Genomic DNA, 18,945 nt, shown 5'->3' on the forward strand with positions numbered 1-18,945 from the left:
ATAGTAATATATTTGAAATATTATTTGCAACCATTGTTTTGAATATAAGTGTTCAATTTAATGATTGCATGGCTAAAGCAGGAAGTTATAGATAAACTTGATTTGGATTTGGCTGTATTTCCAATACCATGAGCTAGAAGAGCTTCCTTAAGCCTCTTTCCAGCTGAAGGTAAAACAAAAATTGGAATAACAAAAACTCACAGCACCGGTTGCTCCATTGACTTGGTGCTAATTGATTTGATTAATTCATTTGTACTTAACTAACTTTTTAGTTCTGCTGACTCAGTATACAGTTTGTATTGATGTAACATAGGAACGGCCTCTTTCTCTGCTTATCCTAATTCAAGCATGCACATATGTTATTTTGTCTATCTCGTAATAGCCAAGTGGTATGATTTTAAAAATTTATTTTTTTTTCCAATCACACATTAATATTCTCCCTGCTGAAGTGTGTGGAACCATTTGGGGACAGTTATTCTCATTAGTTGCAAACTAATTTGAATTGAGCCATATAAATTGATGCCCATTATTATTTCTGCTTTTTACAGCTACCCCAGTTTTTTAATCCCTGAAAGTTTCATAGGGATCTCTTATTGAATCTAGGGCAGTTCTGATCCTGGTGTTTCCTTGCTTCAAGGTCTTTGATGGTTTCCAGTTGCTATGGCAACGAGACATAAATTTCTGTCAGGAATGTGTGACTGTGGTTCAGAGAAAGACATCATTCAAACCTTGCTGCCCAATCTCCCCAACTTTCCTGCGTGCTCCAGGTGGGTCAGAGGACTTCTCTTCTCCCAATCACACCTTTCACATTCCCATGATCCAGCTCTCGTTAAATAGTTTTACTTAAGCTTCATGGGTCTCCTTAAATTCAAGGTCTTCTTATAAGTCTTTTCTAAGCTCTACAATAAGATGCTGTTTTACTCACCTTTGAATTACAATAATGTGTTGATAATACTTTTGAAGATCTTATTCTGCTTGGAAGAGCAACTTATGTATAAACTACAGGCATCTTGAGGGCAGGGACTGTGTCTTTCTCATCCTGATTCTCCTTTTGCATCTAGCACAATGCCTCATACATAACAAAAGGAAAGACCTTCAACTCTGAACGTCAGAATATGTGGAGGACAATTTCAATTCTGTCATGAATTAGATGCGATGGTACTATGTATAGCTTTGGTAAGTTGCTCTTTCAATGTCCATTTTCCTTAATTGGGTTATTAGACTACATAAACACTGTAGGCACAGTCTGGTGGTGAATGAATCAATTAACAATCAAAGTGGACTTTAAAGCCACTGGTATGTATTCTAATGTTAGCTTCTTACTTGCTAATTGTCAGAGCTTAGGGAATTCACATGAGTATCTGGTGACTCAGTTTACCCATCTGTAAAATGAGGATGATAATAATAGCATCTGCCTTACAAGGACAGTTGTGGTGATTACATGAGTTAATGGTTGTAAAGTGCTTAGAACAGTAGTGGGCACGTGGTAAGTGTCATGTAAGTGTTTGTTAAAAAGGAGATTTAAAAAAGTAAACAATCCTTCTTTCTAAGTAATAGTTACTTCATGAACCATTATAAATTCAAACACATTTGAATCTACTGCTAGTACAGTTTCAATGTACTGTAAGAGCTTCTGTTCTCAACCAGAAAACACTTCGGCTTTCACAGAGGATCAGTGCTCTTATGAATAGGTGAGCATGCTAGTGTAGGGGTTCACATACCCTCCGCCCCTCAGACATGCATCTTTCTCCTTATGGATCTCACTTCTCATTCATTCATTGACTCATTTCTTACTCTACAAACATTTATTGGATTCTTATTTGGGAAAAAAATGAGTAAGAAGTCCTGTCTCCAAGGACTGTGGAAAGGAAGACGCAGATATGTAAGGGGTTATCTAGAAACAGAATTTGATGAATGCTATAGAAGGATATGTGGGGGGTGGGGAGCGGACAGTGTGGCCATTTTTGCTTAGAGGAGTTGTGGAGGGCCCAAGAAAAGTTGTGAACTTTGAGCAGAATTGCGAAGAAAGAGCACACATTTTGCAACAGGGAGCAAAGAACGTGCTTTTATTCCTGGTAGAGATAATAGACTGTACAGACAAGTCATAAATGGACAGGAGGCTCATTTTGGTTAGAGCTCAGGTTGTGTAAAAAATATGTTAGTCATGGGGGGTGCGATTAAAACGGCAAGTTTGGGCCAACTGTGAAGGATTGTGTTTGTTGCATTAGGTTTGGAATTCATCCTTAAGGCCATAGGAAGGAGGTGAGGGTTTATAAAGTGAGTATGTGATACAATCAGATTTGTTTCTTTGGGAAATCGGAACTCTGGAAACTGTGGCAAAAAAGCAAGTGTCTATGGGGTTGGCTCCCAAATCAGAATCTACAGTTGACAATTTTCATCCAATCTACATTGCTAGCATGCAGCAGCATAACAGCTAATTAAATTAGCACCTATAATCACCTAGAAAGACATATCCATTGACTATTAGAGTCTAGAAGACGATCATAGAAGGGCAAATTGCATTATCTGAGAATGACTGGTATAGATTGACACATTACATTTAATATAATTGTATATCTCAAAAAGCAGAAATACCTATATTTTATACAATTCTGTATTAAATGAAAATACAAAATTTTATTTTTTATATTTGTTAAAAACACCACTTCATGGAAGTATAACTGACATGAAATAGCTGTACATATTTAATGTATATAACTTGATAAATTTGGAGATAAGTATACAACTGCGAAACAATTACCATAATCTATACCATAAATAGAGGATATGAGATTTTGATGTTTGTAAAAAGGGGGTTTGCCTCTTGAAAGCCTGAAAAACATAGACAAGTGGGACAACATAGACAAGTGCTTCAGGTGCTGTGGGACTTGTTTTAGATCACTTACAGAGCCCTCAGGATGGATGCCAAAGTGAAGTCTCTATTCCTCAATCAACTTCTTCATCTCCACTAGGCCAGTTCAATGTGCTGTTTATCTGGATAACTCAAATTTTTGGTTTTGTCCTCTAACTCTGCTGCCTTAATCTGCCACCAGGCTATAATGCCACTTCTCCTTCCTTCTGTCAACACTGATCATTTTTCAGCTCCTTAGTTCTTAAAAATATATGGATCACATACATTTCCAATTGAAGAGGATCGTTTCCTCCCCCTTGAAAAGTGGTATAGCTATCTCACACCAGTCAGAATGGTGATTATCAAAAAGTCAAGAAACAACAGATGCTGACAAGGCTGTGGAGGAATGGGAACACTTCTACACTCTTGGTTGGAATGTAAATTAGTTCAACCATTGTGGAAGACAGTGTGGTGATTCCTCAAGGATCTAGAACCAGACATACCATTTGACCCAGCAATCCCATTACTTGGTATATACCTAAAGGAATATACACCATTCTATAAATAGAATGCAGCATTATCGACAATGACAAAGATGTGGAATCAACCCAAATGCCCATCAGTGATGGACTGGATAAAGAAAATGTGGTACATACACACCGTGGAATACTATGTAGCCAAAAAAGGAATGAGATCATGTCCTTTGCAGGGACATGGATGGAGCTGGAAGCCATTATCCTCAGCAAACTGACACAGAAACAGAAAATCAAACACAGCATGTTCTCACTTATACGTGGGAGCTGAACAATGAGAACACATGGACACAGGGAGGGAAAGAACACACCCTGGGGCCTGTTCACGGGGTGAGGAGAAGGAGGACATCAGGAGAAATAGCTAATGTATGCAGGGCTTAATACCTAGGTGACAGGTTGATAGGTTCGGCAAACCACCATAGCAGATGTTTACCTATGTAACAAGCCTGCATGTCCTGCACTGTATCCTGGAACTTAAAATAAAGTTAAATTAAGAGAAAGAAAAGAAAAGTGGTGTAGTTCTTTATTATTTCTGAGTTATAACTTCTTTCAACCAAGGAGCCCCCACAAGTTGCATGACTGGTCAGTTCTCTGAACCAGTTTTCATCTTGGTAAAATGGTTGTAAATGATTATCATCACCGTGGAGACTGCAAAGGTGATAGGACACAGGAGAGGGCAGTGGCTTCCTCTGTGTGAGATGACTGCTGTGGTGATGGATTCTGGACCAATGAAAGGTTCCTTTATGGTCCTCAAGGTCTTCACTTAGGTCCACTAGCTGAGATGTCTTTAAGTTTCTCTGACAAGTTACTTATAAAATGGCTGAGCTCACATTACTAGTGAGGTGTTTTGCTTCAGATTGTAACTAGGACTTTAAATGTGTCTCATGTATTTTTTGACTGCAATGGACATTCTGATTGGTGAGAGACGGTATCTCATTGTGGTTTTGATTTACATTTCTCTAACGATCAGTGATGCTGAGCATTTTTTCATATACTTGTGGCCTCATTTATGTCTTCTTTTGAAAAATGTCTGTTCATGTTGTTTGCCCATTTTTAAATGTGGTTGTTTGTGTTTTGCTTGTTGATTTGTTTAAGTTCCTTACAGATGCTGGGTGGGTATGAGACCTTTGTGGAATGCATAGCTTGCAAATATTTTCTCCCATTCTGTGGACTGTCTGTTTATTCTGTTGACAGTTTCTTTTGCTGCCCAGAAGCTCTTTAGTTTAATTATGTCCCACTTGTCTATTTTTGTTTCAATTGCTTTTGGAGACTGTCATAAAGTTTTTGAGGTTGCAGAGAAAAGGGAATGCTTATATACTGCTGGTGGGAATGTATATAAGTTCAGCCATTGTGGAAAGCAGTTTAGAGATTTCTCAAAGAACTTAAAACAGAGCTACTGTTCCACCCAGCAATCCCATTATTGGGTTATGCCCAAAGGAATATAAATCATGCTACCAAAAAGACACATGCATCTGTATGTTCATAAAGCAGATGTGGTACATATACGCCATGGAATACTACACAGCCATAAAAATGAAATCATGCCATTTGCAGCAACATAGGTGGAGCCAGAGGCCATTATCCTAAGTGAATTAATGCAGGAATAGAAAACCAAATACCCTATGTTCTCACTTATAAGTGGGAACTAAACATTGAGTACACATAGACACAAGGAAGGGAACAACAGACATTGAGGCTTACTTGAAGGCGGAAGGTGGGCAGAGGATGAGGATACAAACATCTCACCATGCTCACTGCCTGGTGATGGCATCATTTGTACACCAAACCCCAGTGACACACAGTTTACCCATGCAACAAACCTGCACATGTACTCCCTGAACTTAAAATAAAAGTTGAGAGAAGAGAACTAAAAATAAAATAAAAATAGATGTCTCTTATTTAAAGATGAGAAAGCCCAGCTCAAGGCTGACTAACAGAGAGGAGGAAAAGAGCTAGCTCACTTTCAGGCTCATATAGAAAGAGATGACATTTTGTTACTTTCTCTGTGGGAAAATTTTTATTTATAGCTGTACCTTCCAGTGAAAATTTGTCCTGTCTGAACATCTACATCACTGCCAAGCGAACAGGATTCAGATATCGCTCCAAGCCTTTAGTTTCTATATTTACAACAAAATCTGCCCATAGCTGCCTGTTTACATTACTTTCATCCTATCTGGGCTTTACAAATGCTGTAAATTAGGATTTAAAAAAAGGAGATAAGGAGTAAGGATAGGAAAACTGAAGTATGCCTACAAATTCTAGGTCTCTGAAGAACTTCTGAGGGTGTATGTTTTAAAAGACTAGAAGAGTTTTCAGAACTGCAGGCCTGCGTTCTGAAATAAATTTCTTTTCATATGCTTTTAAAAGTCCACCTTTCCTAAGTAATGCTTAGTTTTCATTAAAATGTAAATCAGTAGGGTTCTATATATAGGGGATTATTTCACATGACTTTTATTAACTTCAAATTTTATAATCACATTGAACACTTTGGTTTCATGATCACATCAGAATTTATTATATTTTATCCAGGAGTCAGTGCTTTGATCTCTGGGAATTTGTGATTTTGGGGATATAAAAAGTTAATTTTATATAGTCACAGTGACTAGGTGCTTTTTCTGCTGTGTAGTAATCCTTTAGATTACAAGTAAAGGTCGAGTGACAGTAATGGAAAAGAATTTGTGTTAGGTGGCAATTTTTACTGTGTGAGAAAATATATTCATCATGTTATGGAGAATTCAGTTGTTACTGTGCTGAGTGTCTTAGGGATTAAACCAGTAACTTGGCAACTCCTGAGTCAATAATTTGTATTGTTTTCATTTCCGGTTAGTTAATTTTCTCCCAATAATCAAGAAAAAAATGCACACACACACACACACACACACACACATAAACACACACAGACACAGACTGCCTTCACCATGAAAATCCCAAGCAAGTAAACCACATGTATGTGGGAAACTGTCAGCTAGAGCTCAGAAGATAGTGCTAAAAAATGGTTTCCAGGAACCAGTAGCTAGGAAAGCAGGGCCACTTATTCTTGCCCTTAAACTTACGTGACCTTGGTCTCTTTCCTCATCATCAGATGTGAATTTCTAATATTTTCCTCAATATTCTATTTTGATGCCTTGGCAGAATGTATTTCAAATTGTTAAAAATATTTGCCTCCTAAACTTCCCAAGTTCAAGTGCAGCCTACCTGGGTCCATGGCATTACCATTGGGTTTCATTGATGAGAATCCTCAGCATTGACTTCATGTTCCCCAGCTTCTCTTGCAGTGCTCAACTCTGAGTGTGCTCCCCTGCCACTGCTTAGTCCGCCCTTCAGATCCCTCACCTTAATGGCTGTAATAAACTCGTAACTGGTCTAGGAATCTTAATTTTAGTTCTTATATTCATCCAAACCATACTTAGTTTTTCTCTAAAAACTCAGCTTGGAGAGGTTGGATCTCCACAATGCCGTTCAATGCTTCTGCATAAAGTAAAATTTCTAAGTTATTCTAGGAACTCCTGGATGTGGCCTTAACATATTTTTGCCATATTTTAAACTATGTTTCTGCACAGCTATCTTTGAGCACATCTGTTTCTCAGCTTTTTCTAAAGGGATCAGATGGGAATTCATGGTTGCATGCCCTTCACTTCATTGCTGGGCCATCAGCTTCATCTTTAAACACTATCTCAAGTGCTTCCTGATACTTTACTTGATAATTTAAGTTGGAATTAATGCTAAAAATTGCTGTGGATATTTTAAAAGGTAAAGCTATGTGAAACAAAAAGAACAAACCCTATTTTTGTAAGGGAAAAACACTTTTCAAATTATATTTTATGGTTATCTTTTCTACTAAGAAGAATGATCTTCATGCTAGAAAAAATAGCATAGATAGGTTAGAAGAGAAATGATGTACAACGTGTAAATAATAGAGACAATTTGCATCCTTTTCATGAGAATATCTTCTTACCCAGGTAAATTACCTTCATCATGATAGAATAATTCAAGGTATTATTGAAGACCTATTGTTTAATCTTTATGTTGGATTATATGAATCGGATAATATTTCCAAATACTTACCAGATCATTCCCCCTCATTAAAATCATTCCATGGTTTTTAAAAATACATTATCATTACAATAGAGTCTTTCCTCATCTGCCTCCTTCTTATTTCTTATTTCTCAAAGCTTGTCTTCTGCTACTCTTCATATTCTTCTATGCCAAAATCTACTCCCATAGATCCAATGTCTATCTTAATTGTGGTAATTATTATACCATAATTTTTACTCAGTTCACTTGTCCTCCTCTATAAGGTCCCTAGAGTAGGGACTCCTCTTTTCTGTAGGCATGATGGAGAGAACCTGTGTTCTAGAGTTATATAGATCTAGGCTCCAGTCCTGGTTTTTTCTTTTACTATTAGCCTTGACTAAGATGGTCAGCCAAGTTGGTTTTGTTGAAAAAGAGGGGAGAATGATGGAACAGTTGTCCAGCCAGTGACTAAGGAGATTTGCTGGCCTGCACATATCTAGGTGTGGTTGTATGATTACTGATTATGATTGTCCTTGGAATTAATGTATATCACTTCCTTGGAGGCTTTAAGAAGCGGGTGCCTTCTCTATGCTTTCCTCTCCTCCCCTTCCTAGATGAAAATGATTATGAGCCTGTAAATTGTGGAAAGGACCTTGTCTCTGAATCACTGCATAGAGGAGAGCTGTCTGATGACCAGGCATCCTTCAGCTTGGACTGTCATATATAAATGACAGATACTTCATTTTGTGTTTATTTCTTGCTTATATTTATAATAATTTATTTTGCGATATTATCTCCAAAGATGGCCACCAGTAATTTCTTCACTTTTGTATACACTTGTTTCACATCTTGATGTTTCACATCAAAGGGTAGAGCTGATTTCCCTGTTCTTGAATCTGTGTTAGCTTTGATTGGCTTTGACTAATAGGATGCAGCAGAAAAAAATGTTCTAAGTCAGGACACAAATGGTCTGGCACATTTCACTTCCTGCTTCTTGCAACACAGACACCATACTGTGAGAAGCCCATGCCATGTGGAGAGACAACGTAGAGAAGAAGTGAGGCTCTCTGGTTGAGAACTCCAACTGACTTCCTAGACTACAGCCAGGGCAATTTTCTAGTATGGGAAAGAGCCAGCTCAGTCAAACCTTCGGAAAACTGCAGCCCATCAGGGATCACAGGGAGCAGTAGAACCCACCAGTCTACCCACAGAATCATGAGATAATATAAAGTAGCTGTTAATATGTACCAAAGATAGCTGAAATAGCTAGCTATTTTGCATATTTTATATATTTTGGCCAGTTAACCATTTGTGCCCAGTTTTTGAATAGGGAGCATGACTCTAAGTAATACACTTGTTTTGTGACACTGGTACAGTGACTTAACTCCTCTTAGCTCTCATTTTATGATCTATAAAATGGAAGGAAAAAACCCTATGAATTCATATCGTTGTTGTTATTGAATGAGACAATGATGGAGGGTTCCTTACCCAGTGACTGGCATATGGTAGGCACTCAATTGAAGCGTATTTGAGTTAATACTACTCTTTGCTAAGTCATTAGAGAAGTGCTGAATTAGACAGAAAACCATTTAATCTCATTTGTATTTTGAAAATTAAAAATGATAGAATACATCTTAATTCTATACCTTATTCCTTGAGAGTAGATTTAAATTTTGTGATTTTATTTTGGGCTTCTTCAGCCAGCTCCTTTTTCATCTTTACATTCCTCTCAACATATTTTCCATTATGAATCCCACTCCTTTTTTTTTTTTTAATAATGCACCTATTCTTACATCTTAGTGGAAACACTGGGAAGATATTACTATTTTTTGCTTTTAATGTATATATTTTTTCAAATGCATTCTTCTTTTATGTTAAGTGTGGGATTATTCACATATCTCATACATAACTTTCCTACTTATTAATTCAACAAACAGTGTGCACCCACTGTGTGTTAGGCAGTAAATGAAATTTAATTTTCTTCTATACATAGCTAATTCCTCACTAGTCATTAGTTCTGTTTTTCAGATCAAGGTAAATTATAGTGAAACTATAATTTATAACAAACTATAGCCCATGGCCCAAATCTGGCCCACTGTCTGTTTTTGTAAATAAAGTTTTATTGGAACATAGTCACATGCATTTGTTTTCATATAGTCTAGGGTAGTTTTATGCTTCAATGCCAGAGTTGAATGGTTATGACAGAGTTGACTTAACCCACAAAGCCTAAAATATTTACTTCTGGACCTTTATAGAAAAAAACGTTCCAGCTCTTGGCTTGTAGTAATATGAACAGTTTTGGTTGGCCTATTTAAGAAATATTAATAAACTAGAGTTAGCTATTATGAGAATGAAATGTGTGAAAACTATGCTACACAGTAAAGTACGGAGAATTTTTCATCTGGAAAAAAGAGCTTTTAAGGAGTTTATAAAATTCAAAAAAAGCAGATTAGGTTGATGCATACTACTTCCACTGACAACTGGTTTACTAAAGATTGGAGAAAAAAAGGGGAATATATTTAGAAAGGCAACTTGGAGTTCATTGGAAATATGAATACTTTTGGACTCAATAATTACACTATGAAATTAATCTGAGTGGGATATTTCTATACGTGTAGAAAGAAACACCTTTGAGGATGTTGACTGGGGCTTTTGTTTATGATAACCAGAGCTGTGAAACAAGCTTAACAGAGATGGTTAAATAAACTATGGTGTACACACTCTCTATACATGCTATTTTAATTGAACAGATGCGGCCATTTAAAAGAATGAAGTAACACATCAAAAAATGCTCATCATCACTGGCCATCAGAGAAATGCAAATCAAAACCACAATGAGTTACCATCTCACACCGGTTAGAATGGTAATCATTAAAAAGTCAGGAAACAACAGGTGCTGGAGAGGATGTGGAGAAATAGGAACACTTTTACACTGTTGGTGGGACTGTAAACTAGTTCAACCATTGTGGAAGTCAGTGTGGCGATTCCTCAGGGATCTAGAACTAGAAATACCATTTGACCCAGCCATCCCATTACTGGGTATATACCCAAAGGACTATAAATCATGCTGCTATAAAGACACATGCACACGTATGTTTATTGCGGCATTATTCACAATAGCAAAGACTTGGAACCAACCCAAATGTCCAACAATGATAGACTGGATTAAGAAAATGTGGCACATATACACCATGGAATACTATGCAGCCATAAAAAATGATGAGTTCATGTCCTTTGTAGGGACATGGATGAAATTGGAAATCATCATTCTCAGTAAACTATCGCAAGAACAAAAAACCAAACACCGCATATTCTCACTCATAGGTGGGAATTGAACAATGAGATCACATGGACACAGGAAGCGGAACATCACACTCTGGGGACTGTTGTGGGGTGGGGGGAGGGGGGAGGGATAGCATTGGGAGATATACCTAATGCTAGATGAAGAGTTAGTGGGTGCAGCGCACCAGCATGGCACATGTATACATATGTAACTAACCTGCACAATGTGCACATGTACCCTAAAACTTAAAGTATAATAAAAAAAAAAGAATGAAGTAGCTCTATATATTCAGTCCTAGAAAGGTTGTCAAGATATTATTCTCCAGGTCAATATATTATGATTCTAATTTTTAATTAAAAAATATTTTATGTAAACATTTGCATATGTAGTTAAGACTAAATTAAACTACACGTGACAGCAAAATCTCAAATTATAGTGGCATCAGCAAGATAGAATTTATTGTTCTGTCGAAGTCCAGTCAGGGAATCCAGGGTTGGGGTACTGAGAGCATCATGGCCTGAAGGTGCCAAGCTCCTTATTTCATTTCTTGTTGCTTGGCCTTGGTTGGCATCTGTGTTCCACGCAGCACAATGAGGAGCTGGGTAGTGTTCAAGGAGATGGTTGATTATAAGTCACTTGTGGATTTAAAGGTTCCCATTGTGCAAAAGAAAAGCATAACTTGGTCACTGTGGAAGCTAAAAGATGAAGACAAGGTAAGAAGGTCATTTGTTAAGAAGGGTTTTTCTAACAGGAAGTGGTGGGCCACAGAATTTGAGAAATAATAAGTAAAAAAAGGCTACTAGAGATTCATAGACTAAAGACTAAAGCTAGAAGGAATGTCTGAAATTATCTGATTTGAATCAGTTGTTTTATATCTTTTATTACAATCTTCAAAGGCTAATAAGAGAAAAAAGAAAAAAAGTTAATATTCTAGAACTTGTGAAAGATAATCTTTTATGCCCAAAGCATCTTTAAAAAGGATGCATGTTTCTACAGTTTTTATTTACTTATTTTTAGATTATCTAATATATTATTGTACTAATATATTATATACATTAGAAAATGTTCACCAAAAAGAAATTAATTAGGATTAACTTGAGTTAAATAAATAATATAAAAGTATCATTAATTATGATGACTTCATATTATCTTGAGAAAAATTTATAATTAGGACAAGGTTCACTATTTTATATGCATATGCATATGTGTATGTGCATAGTATATGTATGTACCTATACTATAACTCAAATAGTCTTGTTGGTAATTAAGTTGTTTCCCTCCAATTCCCCATCAAATCTGTTAGGTCATCACTTTTCTCACCTGGATTTGTGGCTGAAGACGAACCTGCATCGAGAGTGGAAGAATTGGTTTTACCACTTGCCATAGTTCATTTGTGCTTGAATTATTGATATCTACTCAACTCAATTTACTTGCTACAGTCTTTTAAACTAGGTGCCTATTTTTAAAATTTTAATGTAGTTAACATTATGTATTTCATAAATCCATGCATTTGTAATAATGGTTACTCTATAACCCACAGGGCCAGTGTGTTGTAATTTGGTGCTAGTGAATGAAGAGGGTTCTGCTGTCATTCCCTGCATGCCATGGAATTTCTGTAGTTTTTCCCTGAGGCCACTTCATGTATTGGTTGGAACAAGTCACTCTCTGACATAGGGGCCAAGTGAGGGTATGAAATTCAATGTGTTATAAATATTGTCCAAACTTAATTTCTTACTCTCTGTCTGTGAGATAAAAATGCATAGAAGTAAGTAGTCTAATACTCCATTCTCATATCCTATAAGCCAACTTCTTCCATCTCTAGAATGTATGCAACAGTTTTTCCAACTATAATATTAAAATTACAGCTATAGTCTGTGTATCAGTTGGAGTTCATCCAAGAAGCAAAACCAGTAGATACATATTTTAAGGGGATTATGATGAGGAATTGGCTTACATAACAGTGCAGCTAGCTAAGCATGTCCAGAGATCACAGGACAGGTAGTCAGGAAGGGAAGAGCCCCTGGGGCCTGGGTGAATGTTTAATAGGCAGGCAGTCAGGAAGGAAGATTCAAGGGAAAGGGTGAGCAATTGCAGCTGCTGGTTGGGGTCTTTGGGTTTAGCAAAGACCTAAGCCGTCTTTTGAGGGACTCACAACTGATTAAGTCAGGATCACCCATTTAGGGGCTATTATCTTAAAGTCCCTAACTAAGTGGACATGACCTAATCAGGATAATCTCTTTATTGATGAACTTAAAGTCCTCTATTGGGGACTTTAAGTACATCTGCAGAATCCATTTACAATGGTACCTAGATTCATGTTTGGTTGAATACCTGGGAGAAGGTGTGCCTGCTAAAACCCTGCTGCTTCCTCTTCTGTCCTCCAACTCTTGTGAGACAACATCTCTTGTAGTTCATTCCAACCAGAAACATACCAGAAAGGGAATTCTGGGGCCTGTAGTTTAGCTTAGCTCAGTCTATGCCTCATAAAGCTATCACATTCCTTTACTTCTAACAGATAGTTATCTACCAGGCCAATGCCATCTTACCTTGGAGTTGTATATTAGCTGTGAGGTCATGCAGTCTTTCTCTTGTACTTACTGTTCAATGAACTAGTTTTTGCTATTGCAGTTATTAAAAAGCTGTATCATTTTCAGACAACTTTTATTTTGTCAGTGTGTGGCCTTTTTACCCCAAAGTTCTTTAAATAAATATGCTATAAGCAATTTATACTCCAACATTAATATTCCAAGCAAAGACACACTCACCTGCTACTCATCACAACAGGCACTAGTTATAAAATAGTGTATGAAATGCCTGGAAATATGCATCTAATATGTTTCCTTTGTATATGTGACCAAATGAGGAAGACGAAGCAAACATATCCTCTCTGACTATTCAGTCTGATGTAAACATGCACTTTTTAAATGTGTTTTTAAAGACTGTATTTAGCTTTTATTTTTTCTTCTTTTTTTTCTGTGCTATAACTTTAAGTGTACTTTGAATGCAAGATACAATAATGAGCCTCCATCCCCGGGTCAAAAATTTTGGTGACTAAAATGGTGCATAAGAAAGAATTGACCTTTGAGGTATGCCACCTCATTCCTTCTCTCCATCAGCCATCAGTCACATCCTGCTTTCTTGACGCAGTAAACCTTTATGACAGTACATGTCAAGCATCTTGTATTTTCTCACAATAATTTATGTACATACTAAATTTATTTTCTTCCAGCTTGCATTTTTATTACTTACATAAACTTATTTTCATTGTTCAATTATAAAAGTATTTGAATATCTTATGTTGGATGAAATATATTATGATTCTTCCCATTAAAATAAATGGAAATATTCTTATATAATTGTTTTTCACTTGGTGGCAGGGTTTTCAGGAATAAATTGAAGTTGGTTAGTGAGGGAAGATTGTATTGCATTTCTGTTTAGAAATTCGATTTCCTGGGTCAAGTCAGTTATCCTTTCTCTGTTTAGTGGTTTCATCTATTTAAAAAAAGGAACAGTACCTCATAAGGGTGTTATGACAAATGAGACCACACACATAAAGCATTGGCAAGATTTGATAAACAGTAATCCCTCAACCAATATTAGTTTAAAAATAATTCATTTAGGTGAAAACATATCCTTGGTAAAAAGAATACAATTAAATTTATAAGCCAGAGTAATGAAATATTTTATTGTTTACAAATGGAAGCATTCAGTGCTGAGGGTGGCTATTTTTCTCTTATGGAGGCATGCAATGGAGATCATAACTCTGATGGCATTTTCTGGCTCTGGCAATATACGCATTTTACACTGGAAGTCATACAAAGAAACCGTGTTTGCACTGAAAGAAATCTTAGAGATGACTTAGACCACAGTCCTCATTTTATAGGTTGGGAAGTAAAGACTCAGTGTTCAATGAGTGATCTGAAATCACAGACGTAGTTGGTATCAGAATGTGGATAAAACGGTAAAAGTCTTTTATCTTCCTAACTCTGACTCTAAACATTAGTTATCATACAGCAGGGAGAAAGGTATGAAACCCACGGCTTTCAACATTTTAGATTAAAAAAAAAACCCCGAGGTTTTACTGGAAATAAATGTTCCTAGGACATTTTAAAAGACATTGATTTATATTTATTTATTTATTTATTTATTTATTTATTTTCTTCTCTTTAAAATCTAGCTGTGGTTTTTCTCTTTTGAATGGATAAAGTGGCCATTTTCTTACTATTTTTTTGTACAACCTTTGCTTGTTTTTAACCTAGACTCTTTGCTTTGTGTTGCTTGCTTTGTTAGGCATGGCAAGTAATAGAAGATGTGGGTTCTAATTTTAGAAGAAAATTATCCTTGGCAGGCATAAGGAACTAGAAATTTGGTGCTCAGGGAGCCAATTTTTAATCAAATAGGAAAATCAAAACATTTGAATTTAAAAGTGTCTGAATTTTCTGCCTCATTGATTTAAGTTTAAGAAGTTGGATGAGCTGAAGATAGTACATGCATAGTTCATGGGATTTGGGTTGAACTACTTTTACTTAGTATCTGAGACAATTTATTTTTCATTTAAATTGTTTTTATCTCTTAGAAAAACATACACAGGAAATAAAGAGGTTGGATATGGAGCATCATTAAAACTAATCTGCAAATTAACACCTGTATCTCTCATGGTGTTCACTGCAAATAATAATTTCCACTCTAGCTGTTTACAGCCTAAAGGGATTTATTATGGTATATAAGGTTGCTTATGTAATTTCCTGGAGTGTCAGATAACCAAGCGTGTGTACTGTGCTATGACATGGGACTCTTCCAGTGGAATCCACTGTTGCCGCTGTACCTGCTTCTTGGCAACCAGAAAACTAGGGACTGAACCTTAAACAAACCTCTTCTGCCACCACCATCACAGGAGACCACAGAAGAGCTTGAAGCACATGGTGCCGACTTCCATCTTCCAAGTCTCAGCGGCTATATCTGCTTAGTAGATGTTAGTTCACATGCAAACTCCTTGCTTTAGGGGAGACTATGAAATACAGTTTGAAATTTTCTATGCTCTAATCTTAGAAAGGCATACTGTGTTGGAATGGTGTTGACCTCAGCATGGCTGTTGAATGGTTATACAATACCATGTGCATGCTGTCTGGGAGAGAGTACGGGCCTCAGGAATTGGCTTTTTCATTCTCTATGATATGTTAGTATGGAAAAGTTTATAAGAATGTTAATATTATTTTGGAAAGGGAAAGGGATGAGGAACCAAGAAAACATATTTTGTATAAAATATGTTTTGAATGGTAATAGGAGAAAAATATGCTAAATTCAATTATGTAACTTGTATATTCAGTCAATTCTATTTTAATGCTAGAAGTATTAAGCAAGAGATTAGAATATAGGCAGTTCTTACTTTGCATAGTTCCAATATGCATGAATTTCAGTTACCATAGTCTAGTTAAGTAGCACTCACAGTATGGCTTAAACTTCACACAGTATATTAACTATGCATAACCCCATAAAGTACACACTTCACTGCTAGCTCTTTAGTCCATGAATCACTACACAAATAAAAGATGATCAATGACCAATCACATCACTTCTTTTGAAATCTGCTGGTGATTGGTCACCATGCATCAGTTAAAAGGAGTAAGCATGTGGTTGTGTTGCTTCCTTGTCTTCAGTGATAAACCCACATGACATTTCGCAAAACTAAATAATAGGAAGTGGAAACTGACCAACAGAGATCACAGTCCAGAGGAGAATAGAAAGTGACAAGGTAAAGAGTAAAGTTTGCGTGAAAAGTAAATGGAATTTTAGAAGGTATAGATGTGGCCATCTCCACCGTGTATCCACCACGTGGACACTGCAATCAGGGGAACTTAGTGACCAAGAACTTACCGACATGAATGAGGAGAGTGGTTGTGACAAAAAGGATGATGATGTCCCAGAGGAAGTGATGCTGGCAAAAAACTTTACATTAGAGGAACTCTTGGAGATATTTCATGACATTGGAAGCATAAAGGATAGTGTTCAAAGCCCATCCAAACTTCGAAAAGATTATGATAATTCACCAAGACATAGCAAAGATACTCACTCCATGTTGTCAATTATCACATGAGAAGAAGGCAAGCACTGTTTAAACTACTTTTGGTAAGTTTTTATTTTTTCTTTTCTTAATGGTGGGGTGATTATAAGTAGGTTTTTTATTTCCTTTTAAAATTATATATATTTAAGTGTACAACATAATGTTTTGATTAAATTATGTATATTTAGGTGTACAACATAATGTTTTGATATACATAGCGAAATGGTTACTACAGTCAAGCAAATCAACATATCATCATCTTACATAGTTACCATTTTTTGTGTATGTGATAAAAGCACCTAAAATCTATGCTCTTAGGAAATTTCCAGCGTACAATATTATCTTTATCCTCATGCTGGACATGAGGTATCTGGACTTATTCATCCTACATAACTACAAGTTTGTACCCTTGACCTGCCACCCCCATCACATCTCCACCAACCACCATTCTACTCTCTATTTCTAGGTATTCAACATTTTTTAGATTCCATATATAAGTTAGATCATGTAGTATTTTTCTTTCTGTGTCTGGCTTATTTCACTTAGAATAATGTCCTCCTCCTGATCCATCCATTTTGTGACAAAGGGCAGGATTTTTTTTAAGCTGAATAATATTGCATTATGTATAGCATAATTTCTTTATTCACCCATTGATGGACGCTTAGGTTGTTTCCAAATTTTGGGTATTAGGAATAATGCTGCAATAGACAATGGAATGCAGATTTATCTCTATGAGATGTTGACTTAATTTCCTTTGAGTATATACCCAGAAAAGGAATTGCTGAAGTTGTTTTATTTGTTTTTGTTTGTTTGTTTTTACAAAGAAATAACATTCTCCATGTTTCTGTTTCAAATAAATAGTAGCTTAACTAATTTTTTATTTCCATATGCATTTATAATAAGCAGTAAGAAAGTTTTTTATTTATTTTTTTATTATGATACTTTAAGTTCTGGGATACATGTGCAGAACATGCAGGTTTGTTACATAGGTATACATGTGCAATGGTGGTTTGCTGCACCCATCAACCCGTCGTCTAGGTATTAGGTATTTGTCCTAATGCTTTCCCTCTCCTTGCCTCCTACCCTGTGACAGGCCCTGGCGTGTGATGTTCCCCTCCCTGTGTCCATGTGTTATCATTGTTTAACTCCCGCTTATGAGTGAGAACATGTGGTGTTTGGTTTTCTGTTCCTGTGTGTGTTTTCTGAGAAAGATGGCTTCCAGCTTCATCCATGTCCCTGCAAAGGACATGAACTCATTCTTTTTTATGACTGCATAGTATTCCATGGTGTATATGTGCCACATTTTCTTTACCCATCCTATCAGTGATGGGCTTTTGGGTTGGTTCCAGGTCTTTGCTATTGTAAATGGTGCTGCAATAAACATATGTGTGCATGTGTCTTTATAGTAGAATGATTTGTAATCCTTTGGGTATATACTCAGTAATGGGATTGTTGAGTCAAATGGTATTTCTGGTTCTGGATCCTTGAGGAATCATGATACTGTCTTCCACAATGGTTGAACGAATTTACACTCCCAACAACAGTGTAAAAGTGTTCCTATTGCTCCACATTCTCTCCAGCATCTGTTGTTTCCTGACTTTTTAATGGTTGCCATTCTAACTGGCATGAGATGGTGTCTCATTGTGGTTTTGATTTGCATTTCTCTAATGACCAGTGATGATGAGCTTTTTTTCATATGTTTGATGGCTGCATAAATGTCTTCTTTTGAGAATTTTCTGTTCATATCTTTTGCCCCAACGTTTTAAAAGTCATGGAACAATCATAATTTTTTACATTGATTATTAAGATTACGTTGCATGGTTTCAGGTTGTATGTTTATTTATACTGTCCATACCAATATGCAGAAAAAGGACTATCTGTTTGTAAAATAAGGGCAACCAAACATTCCATATTTTCACCTTGAAAGACAACTTTCTGGCTAAGATGTTAGATGTGTGTTACAATTTAAGACACAATCTTAAACGTCATGGAGTCATTGCTTGTCCATACAGCATTTTAATGTAAAGTAGAAAAAAAATCTCTTTATGAAGACATTTTATTTCTATTGGTCAGAAAATGCATCTATGATGGTTGCAACAGAAATGGTGTGTTTTTAGATGTAGCTCTGCTGTGCTCTCTGCAGCCTGATGAGGGTGGTGGCCGTGGACTGGTTTCAGGGTGTCTCCGTCCAGCTTACAAAGAT

At 36.4% G+C, this 18,945-nt stretch overlaps 1 pseudogene; it reads right to left on the bottom strand.

Annotated features, from left to right (window-relative positions):
* Positions 1-12,031, bottom strand: part of LOC100980551 (histone H3.Y-like) — a 38,991-nt pseudogene extending 26,960 nt beyond the window's left edge.
* Positions 12,032-18,945: the final 6,914 nt, after the last annotated feature.

The sequence above is a fragment of the Pan paniscus genome, chromosome 4 (assembly GCF_029289425.2).
Source record: "Pan paniscus chromosome 4, NHGRI_mPanPan1-v2.0_pri, whole genome shotgun sequence".
In the NCBI taxonomy this organism is placed as follows: domain Eukaryota; kingdom Metazoa; phylum Chordata; class Mammalia; order Primates; family Hominidae; genus Pan; species Pan paniscus.